The sequence below is a fragment of the Vanellus vanellus genome (assembly GCF_965231255.1).
Source record: "Vanellus vanellus genome assembly, chromosome: 5".
Classification (NCBI taxonomy): domain Eukaryota; kingdom Metazoa; phylum Chordata; class Aves; order Charadriiformes; family Charadriidae; genus Vanellus; species Vanellus vanellus.
Window position 1 is genome coordinate 52,316,967 of NC_138910.1, and position 8,811 is coordinate 52,325,777.

The following is an 8,811-nucleotide window of genomic DNA, read 5'->3' on the forward strand; positions in this document are numbered from 1 at the left end:
GCGCCCGAGCCCACACCGCACCGACGGGGCAAGCGGGCAGCCCCGGAAAGCCACCCGGGAAGCTCACTCACTCCAGGCAGGGGGTCCGCCGCCGAGCCGCGGTCCCGCAGCAGCCGCGCCGAGCCGAGCCCACCCCGCCGGGCCCCTCCTCAGCGGCAGGAAGCGGACCGGCCCCGCGCGACGCCCCCGCCAACCGCCGCCGCCGCGCACCGGGCCGCGCCCGCCCCTTCCGCCCCCGCCCCCCGCCCGCCCCGCGCCTGCCTCGCGCCCGCCCCGCGCCGTCGTCCCGCGGCAACGGCGGCGGCGGCCGCCCGAGCCCACCCCGGCTCCGCTACGGGCAAGGCCTGGCGCGTCCGGCGGCCTGGCCCGAGAGATGGGCCGGTCCCGGCGGGGCCTGTGTCAGCTGGGGTGTCCGTGGCGGCCGAGCGCACGTGTCCCCGTCAGGCGGCAGCGACTGTAGGATGCCCGTGCCCCGCGGAGGGCCCCAGTAGGTGCCCCTGTGTCACGGGGTGACCGGTGTCCCAGTGCCCATGGCCTGGAGAGGTTCTCAATAGGACCGTGTGTCCCAGCGAGGTGACCATCCAAGATCAGCACTGGCAACTTGAGGGTGTTGTAAACAATACCCAACAGTTTTTGTTACCTCTTTGTGACAGTTCATAAGGTGATGACTGGGTTGTTGTTCAGTTAACAAGGAACAGCAAGGTGCCAGGATAATACGGTAGATGCCATGGTCATCCTTCACAGTCAAGGTTTCTACAGAGAATGAAATGGTGAAGAAGATCAGTATGGCTGAGACGAAAGCAATGATTCCCCGAGTGCACTCCAGGGCAGTCCAAGCTGCAGAATCCATCCAAGTACGATTCCTAACCTACAGGAACAAAAAGATGATCCAATCTTGAAAATTACCCAAGCCTCTGTGGTAGCTGAAGTAAGTCCCCATTTGGAGATGCTTTGCCTCATCCTTGGTGAACTAATAAAATGAATCACAGCATCATTTAGCTTGGAAAAGACCCCTTAAGGTCATCGAGCCCAACTGTTAACCTAACACCACCAAGTCCACCACTAAACTACATGCCCTTGTAAAAAGTCCCTCTCCAGCCTTCTTGTAGGCCCCCTTCAGATACTGGAAAGCTGCCCTAAGGTCTCCTCAGACTCTTCTCCAGGCTGAACAACCCCAACTCTCAGCTTGTCTTCACAGGAGAAGCGCTCCAGCTCTCTGATCATCTTTGTGGCCCTTCTCTGGACCTGCTCCAACAGGTCCATGTCCTTCTTATGTTGGAGGCCCAAGAACTGGACGCAGTACTCCAGGTAGGGTCTCACAAGAGTGGAGTAGAGGGGTAGAGTCACCTCCCTCGACCTGCTGGCCAGACTTCTTTTGATGCAGCCCAGGATATCTTGTCCTGTCACTTACAAAGTGAGTTGAGAGCGTACCCTGACCTAGGCAGGTGTGCCTCGACTCATTCCGCGTGGCTTGCTCGCTCTCAGTTTGGTTAGTAAATCTCCCAACGGCCTTATTTTGTTTGATTGGATTAGTCCACCAGTATCACGAGGCATTCATCCGACATCTGGGTCAGGTCGAGACGATTAAGACCTGACGCCTTTCAGGGTCCTAGTTGTCAGCACTTAGTTCTTGTATTTGCAAAATGGTCTATCAGAGCACTTGTGTAAAGGGGATTTCCACAGGTAGCCCCTGTCCTATCTGCATAAAACCTAATTTTCCTGTCCCTTCCCAACAGGTCTCAAATCAGGGGACATAGCAGGAACGTCCCAAGGACTAGGTTCATCACCTTGGTCTTTGGGTCAATGCAGTGTTACAACAGCCGCTTGTAACAACGATCCCTGTGATTCAGCTGGGCCCTGCCAAGAGAACATGGATTCCTCACGCTCGTCTTAATAATGGACCCCTCTTGCCCATCTAATCGTTATAGTCCATAAGGTCCAAGCAGCATCTTCTCGGAGGGTGAGGAAAATGCAAGGGCCTAGGTCTAAATCTTCTGCCTCTCTTGCAAATAGACACTCCTCCTGCCCTATCACACCGAAGTCGGTATAGCCATTCAACTGTTAATTACCCAGGTTGTTTTTGATACGTTATCTGAATTTTTCAGAGATCATCTGTATTAAAATCATGAACTTCAGTGGCATCTTGTCTCTGCAGTTCATCTCCAAGTGGGTCACCAGTAGTGATTTCTTGTTTAATAGGGGGCCGTATTGGTACAGAGTCATTTACTTTACTTACTTCCTCATCAGACCCATCTGGCCAATTCCAAATGTCTCCATCCCAGTCGCTATCACACATAGCTGTGCAGACTTCTACAGGGTCTAGATCGCTACCCTGTAATAGCATTTCACGGTGTTTTCTTGCTTTCTCTATAACCTGTGGCATTAATTGTTTTTCAAGATGTGCCCTTTTCCCAGACTCGCTGCTAGCCTTTAATTTAGCATCACTTCTCAATCCTTTGTTGAAAATTCACTCTTCCTCTTTCTTATTTCTTCCAACTTCTCAGCCTGTTCGTTCTCAACTTTCCATATTGCAGCTAACAGCCAGCACATCCCCTCCTTCCCTCTGTCTTTATTTTACACAAATCCTTCCAATTACTGAACTAATTTCTTATGGCTTTCAGATCATGGCTTATGTCCTTTAGTCACTCCTTATCCCACTTAGGATCTTGCCATCCATTTTCCGTAAAACCCTTTTGCAATAGGTGCCTTTTATGAGGGGAATCAGTTGTCACTGTAACCCAAGGATCCTGCCTACTATGCTAATTAATTCTGTCACCCAACGCTATAGGGACAGGCAGATTTGTTGGGGATCCTCGGTAGAAAAAAGGCACAAAAAGTTGTTATTACAACCAAATTTTATTTTAACCTGGACCCTCTGCAGATGGGGTCATTTTACAAAACTAGTATTGGAGACCCTCTGCAGATCAGGTCGTTTTAACAAATTAAACATAACTTGAGCTGAAAGTATACATCCAAAACTCTCAACAGTTAAGATTTTTGCAAAGCGAGTGAATGTTTGGCTTTCCTCTTAACATGGGCTGCCACTTGGCCCCAAGAGGACTTTGAGCAGAACCATGTCACAGCTACCCAGCTGGAGCACGGGACACGACCTGGCTGCTTTGCAGGGCCTGGCAAACCATGTGGCTGCTCTGCATGGCTTGGATTGAAGTTGGCCTCCGGAAAATTGTGAAGAGACTCCAGGGACAGGTGAGCAATCAAGATCAGTCACACAGGAAGAGACCAGGTTGTGGGGAGCAGGGAGCCACAACAGCCTTGGCCAAGAAGGCTTGCAATGAAAAAACAAAACCCAGCGCAGGCAAGAAAGCCTCAGCAGGCCCCAAGAGGTCCTCTGCCTCTTCCCCAGAGACACACCAAGCCGCAGAGCTGAAACCCTCCAGAAGCCCCCAGCACAACACAGGGCGTGTGGTTTCCTCAGCCCAACGTGCTGCTCAGAGCAGTTGCACAAGGCTGGAGTTCTTCCAGAGGAAGCCAAGCCCAGCAGGACACTTCTCCAAGCCCCTGCCTGCTTCATGGTGCCCCTGGCCCTGTAATTTCCAGGGAAGGGGATGGATGGCCTCATCTTCCATGGGGACAGACTGCTGGGGAAAAGGCACCTTGTGCAAATATGAATTGCTCTGCCAGCTGCAGGCCGACACTACCCTGCTGGTCAGGTGCTGGAGGCATGTCTACCACCTCTGCCTAAAAGAGCTCCATAACCAGCACTCAAAGAAGAAGGTGCAAGAAAAAAGGTAAAAAGAGGAGAGCCTTCTGTAGGTCCCCGTGCAACTCCAGCTAGAGCATGCACCCAGCAGATTGGCAACATGAAAAGCGGTGTTGCAAATGAGCACTGCTGTCCATGCGGGGTGGGACATGAGGCAGAAGAGAACAGGCATCCGTGGCCATGAGGTGCCCCATGGGTGCCCACATCCCAAGAGGAGAAGCCAATACCCTAGCAGAGTGCCCACGTCCCTTTGAGGTCCCCGGTGGGTGCCCATGTCCCACTGAGGTGCCTGGTCTGTGCCCATTTCCTGCTGAGGTGGTTGCTCCCCATGTCCCTGTAAGGTGGCAGTGGCCAGTGCCTGCCCATGACCCATTGGGTTCCTTAGGCCTTAGGACCTCCAAAGCTGGTGGGAGGGCAAGCACCACACCAGGAAGAGGGGCAGGTGTTAGGAAGCAGGTGGATTCCAACTGTACCATTTTCATCCATCTAACAGTGAATTCTCTTCAGGGTGACAGCCAGCTAGTGTGTCAGGACATGCTTCAGCCCACTGAAGGCTCCTGGAGTGAGGGCACCTCCACTGACTACAACCTCTTCTGCTGGCTGGAGGCCATTATCACCCTGATGATCATGTTCCTGCAGGCCAGCCATGGGCAATGGGTGGCCACAGCCCGGTGGGTTGCCCTTGTCCACCTGGCACAACAGCCAATGGGCATTTGGCAACTCTCGGATGAGGATGTCTGGGGGGGTCCCCTTTTCCACACTTCCAAAGGTGCTGCCAGGGCACACTGGCATCCCAAAGGCCAGGGCTCATCTCCGCCTCTCCAAAGGGGACAACCAGCGCATGCCTGTGCAGCAGAGATGTCTGGGAAACACAGCAAAACTCCTGGTGTGAGCAGCCTACCATCTTAATTTTCTAACACGCTCCGTATCAACAAAATGTATCATTCATTTAGCATGTGCCACATGAAAAGTGAGACATCTTTCTGTTGACTCATATACTGCCTGCCTCTGGGTAAGGAAGGTGCTGGGCTTTCTTTTAAGATTCCTGGCTGGTGAGGCACACAACTGTTTCTGTCTCAGTACCCTGCAGTAATGCAAAGGAGAAAACAGCAGGCCTCTACGGGGTGAAAGTTAAGTTGGGTCAATCGTGAAAGAGAAAGAATGAAATGCCTTGTTGCAAAGCATGGAGTTTTGGCCCACGCAATTCTCTCTTTCGAGCAGAAGTGACTGTGGCTGCAGATGTACACAATTCTCTGATCTGACAGCTGGACAGCACCTAGGTGACCAGGGAAGAAAGCCAGCCGTGTAAGGACCTTCAGGGAGCCCTGTGCATGCTGGTCTCAGCTTTAATCCCCATACAATGGTCAGATCTGAGTTTCATTTCAATATTCCACTCCGAAGATGAACAACAGATAATATCTGTCCCAGGTGCAACAGCATCCATCTCTCTTCTCTAAGACCGAGGCAGCAGTAGCTCACAAGGATGCAGCAAGACTCATGAGGCTGGGGCAGCTGATCCTAGCTATGGTCAGAGCCAGAGGCCAGAGGCAAGTTCTTCACCACAGCAATCCTGTCCCTGCCATGGCAGCAGCACAACCAGGAGAAAAGAGACCGGCCAAGGCCTGATGCATATCTTCTGTAGCCTCTTCTGTAGCCACGAAGGAAAATGCAGATTTTGAGGAACCAACCAAATGCATATTTTGAGGAACCTACACCCAGCCTGGGGCAGCCATTACTCTGGTTAGCTTGAGGGAAGGCCGTGGTAGTCTCCTGTGAAAGCATGCCTGTCTGCTGTGGTCTATAATGCTGTAAAAGCTTCCCAGATCTAGGACCCGTAGTGTGCCCACTCAGCATTGCCATCTCTTGCATAGATACCTCCCATTGGCACAAGAGTCCCATATGCTCACACCGGCAGCGACAGCTGCTGAGGGGAACCACAGGCTCCCCACAGTCCTGGGCAACGTGCATCAACATCACATCCAGCTCTCAGACCTCCTGTACACCCCCAAACTTGGCCCTACCCGTGGCCCCTCACCTCCCATCCCAAAGCCCACCCTCAAGGTGCGCTGCAGGAGCTCGCTATCTCTGTGGAGGGGCCGCAGCGCACTCTCACACACACACCCCCCCCGCCTGCCCACAGACCAGCGGCTGTGCAGATCTGAGCACAGAGCACGGCTGAAGACGCCCACCCACCCCCGTCCCGCCATTTAACCGCTCTTTCGGCCGCCGCAGTCGCCCCCCCGGCCGGCCAGCCTGCCCTGACCGGGCACCCTTATGAGGACCGGCAGTTCCCCCACCCGCCTGCCGGTGGCAGCGTCCGTTAAAGCCAGTTCCAGCCGTTTTGGGCGCGCCCCCTAGCGCGCGCCCGCGCGCGCGCGCGCTCCCTCACAGCGGGGCCCGCCCCGCCCGCGCGCGGCGCTCTTTGCCGCCATGTTAGGAAGTTGCCGCCTCGCCTGAGGTGAAGCTTGATGGGCAGCTGTGCTGGAAGTCCCCCCCCGTGAGCAGGGACGCACCTCATAGCCAAGCTCAGGGACACAGGAGAAGGGATAAAGCTGGCACTGACTCACCTCCCAGCTGAGCCTGGAGCATGACGGCCCACCAGTGCCATCGACCAAGGCCTCCCAGGAGCACAGTGTGAGCACTGAAGGGTCATGCTTGTGACTGAGGAGGCTGACAACAGGAAAGCCTTTGCGTTTCTTAATGTTGAAAATACTTTAAAATTCACAGAATGGCTGAGGCTGGAAAGCACCTGTGGAGGTCAGTTTGTCCAACCCCCCTGCTCAGGCAGGGCTCTCTAGACCTAGTTGCCCAGGTCCTTGTCCACATGGCTTTTGAGTATCTCCAAGGATGGAGATTCCACAACATCTCGGGGCAACCTGTGCTAGTGCTCAGTTACCCTCACAGCAAAAAAGTGCTTCTTGACATTAAGAGTGAACCTCCTGTCTTTCAGTTTGTGCCCATTGCCTCATGTCCTTACACTGGCTCTGTTCTCTTTTCACCCTCCCTTCTCGAATTTATATACATTAATAAGATTCCCTCTCAGCCTTCTCTTCTCTGGTCTGAACAGCAGAGGAGAAGAATCACCTCCCCCGGCCTGCTGGCAACACTCCCCATAATACAGCTCCAGATACCATTAGCCCTCTTTGCTGCAAGGGCACATTGCTGCCTCGTGGTTAACCAGGACCCTCGAGGCCTTTTCTGCAAAGCTGCTTTCCAGATTGGTGGCCCCCAGCATGTACTGGTTCATGGGATTGTTATTCCCCAAGTGCAGGACTGCACTTCCCTTTGTTGACCATCGAAAGGTTTCTTTTAGCCCATCAAGGTCCCTTTGGATGGCAGCACAACCCTCTGATGTATCAACTACTCCTCCCAGCACTGTGTCATCAGCAGACTTGCTGAAGGTACACTCCGCCCCATCATCCAGATCTTTAATGAAGATGTTGAACAGGACTGGACCTAATATTAACACCCGGGCTACACCACTAGTTACTGGTCTTCAACCAGATTTCATACAACTGATCACCACACTCTCAGGCCCAGCCATTCTGCCAGTGTTCAGTCTATCTCACTGTCTGCTCATCCATCCTGTACATCAACAGCTTTGCTATGACGATCTTACGGGAGACTGTATCAAAGGCCTGACGGAAGTCAAGGTAGATGATACACGCTGCTCTTCCCTAATCTACCAAGCCAGTCATTTCATCATAGAGGGTTATCAGATTGTTTAAGCATGACTGCCCCTTTGTGAATCCATGCTGACATCAAGTGATTTGCTGCAGTGATTTACCCATTTGCTAAAAGCAGTCTCACCCTTGCCTGATACCCCGCTAGTGCTAATGCCACCCTGCCTGTAAGGTCTTTTGATAAAATTCACTTGAATGTCATCTGTTCAAGAGACTTACTGGGAAGGGCTGAACTTGTCCATCTCTGCTGTCCTGAGAGCAGATAGGGATTTCACAAAAGCACCCCAAGCCATGTGTGCACTAGGACTTGCTGACAGCTGCTGGCTGGCCAGCCAAAAGCCAGAGCCACTGCATTCAGCACCTCCTTCTTCACCAAAGCAGTCTGTATCAGGAGCTTTGCTCCAGGTTGGGCTTTGACTTGCAGAACTAAGACAATGTTGGCCAAGTCTGCTTCCACACTGGGACCGCAGCCAGCAACATGCAGCACCAAACAGGAGACAAGAAACACCAGCATCCATTTGTTCTGTCTTTATTTACAGGGGAGAGGAGGCCAGTATTTCATCTTGAGAGCTGTCTGGGCTGCTTAAGCCCTGAGAAGCCTCACCAGTTCTGCAGGGCTTTGGTCCCTCTTACCTATGGCTGTACCTAGAATTAGCCAGTGCCAGCCCTTGATTATGGCAAAGCTGACATGCCTCGGGGAGTGTCTGCAGACAGGGAGGAGAATGAAGAGCTGCCGTGTGCCCCCATAACAGATCAAGAGGGAATGTTTGCCCCAGCAGCGGTCGCTGGGGGAGGTGTTTCCTTTCTTGTTCTCTTTGTTAAAAATCAAAGCTTGTCTCAGCTCATGTGGGGCTGGAGAGCAATGGAGCATTGAGTGTCTAAGGTCTTAAGCTTTTAACTATGCAGAGCAAAACCAATGCTCTGGAAAGAGTGAAAATCGTCAGTGAGCAAGGTTAAGGGTCCCTGCTCCAGGCTTCGTGAGATGCCTGTGAAACGTTGTTTTTGGTGGGGCAAGTCAGTTCCGGCAGCATGGGCCAAAGGATCTTTCCTGGCTACCATCCCACCACATCCCCTTCCCTGGCTCCCACCAAGCCCCTGCCGAAGCCCAGCTGCCCCACCTTGCTCTCCAGGCATCCCCAGACCTGCACTACAACCCCATCAGGCCCTCCTGGGACACAGCTGTTGCAGCATAACCAGGTTAGGGGAGAGCAATTCTCAGCCTGGGCAAGGGAGGGCACTCCTTGGGACAACATACTGCAGGGACACAAGTGTCCTCCACCAGGATGCAATGAAAGGGACACAGGCCAGGCAAGAGCATGCTCTGAAAAATAGAAGCAGAGGACTCCTGGGCCTGTTGATGTGGACCTGTGGATGTCTCATATGGGGATGCTAGGCAGCCCAGGGACC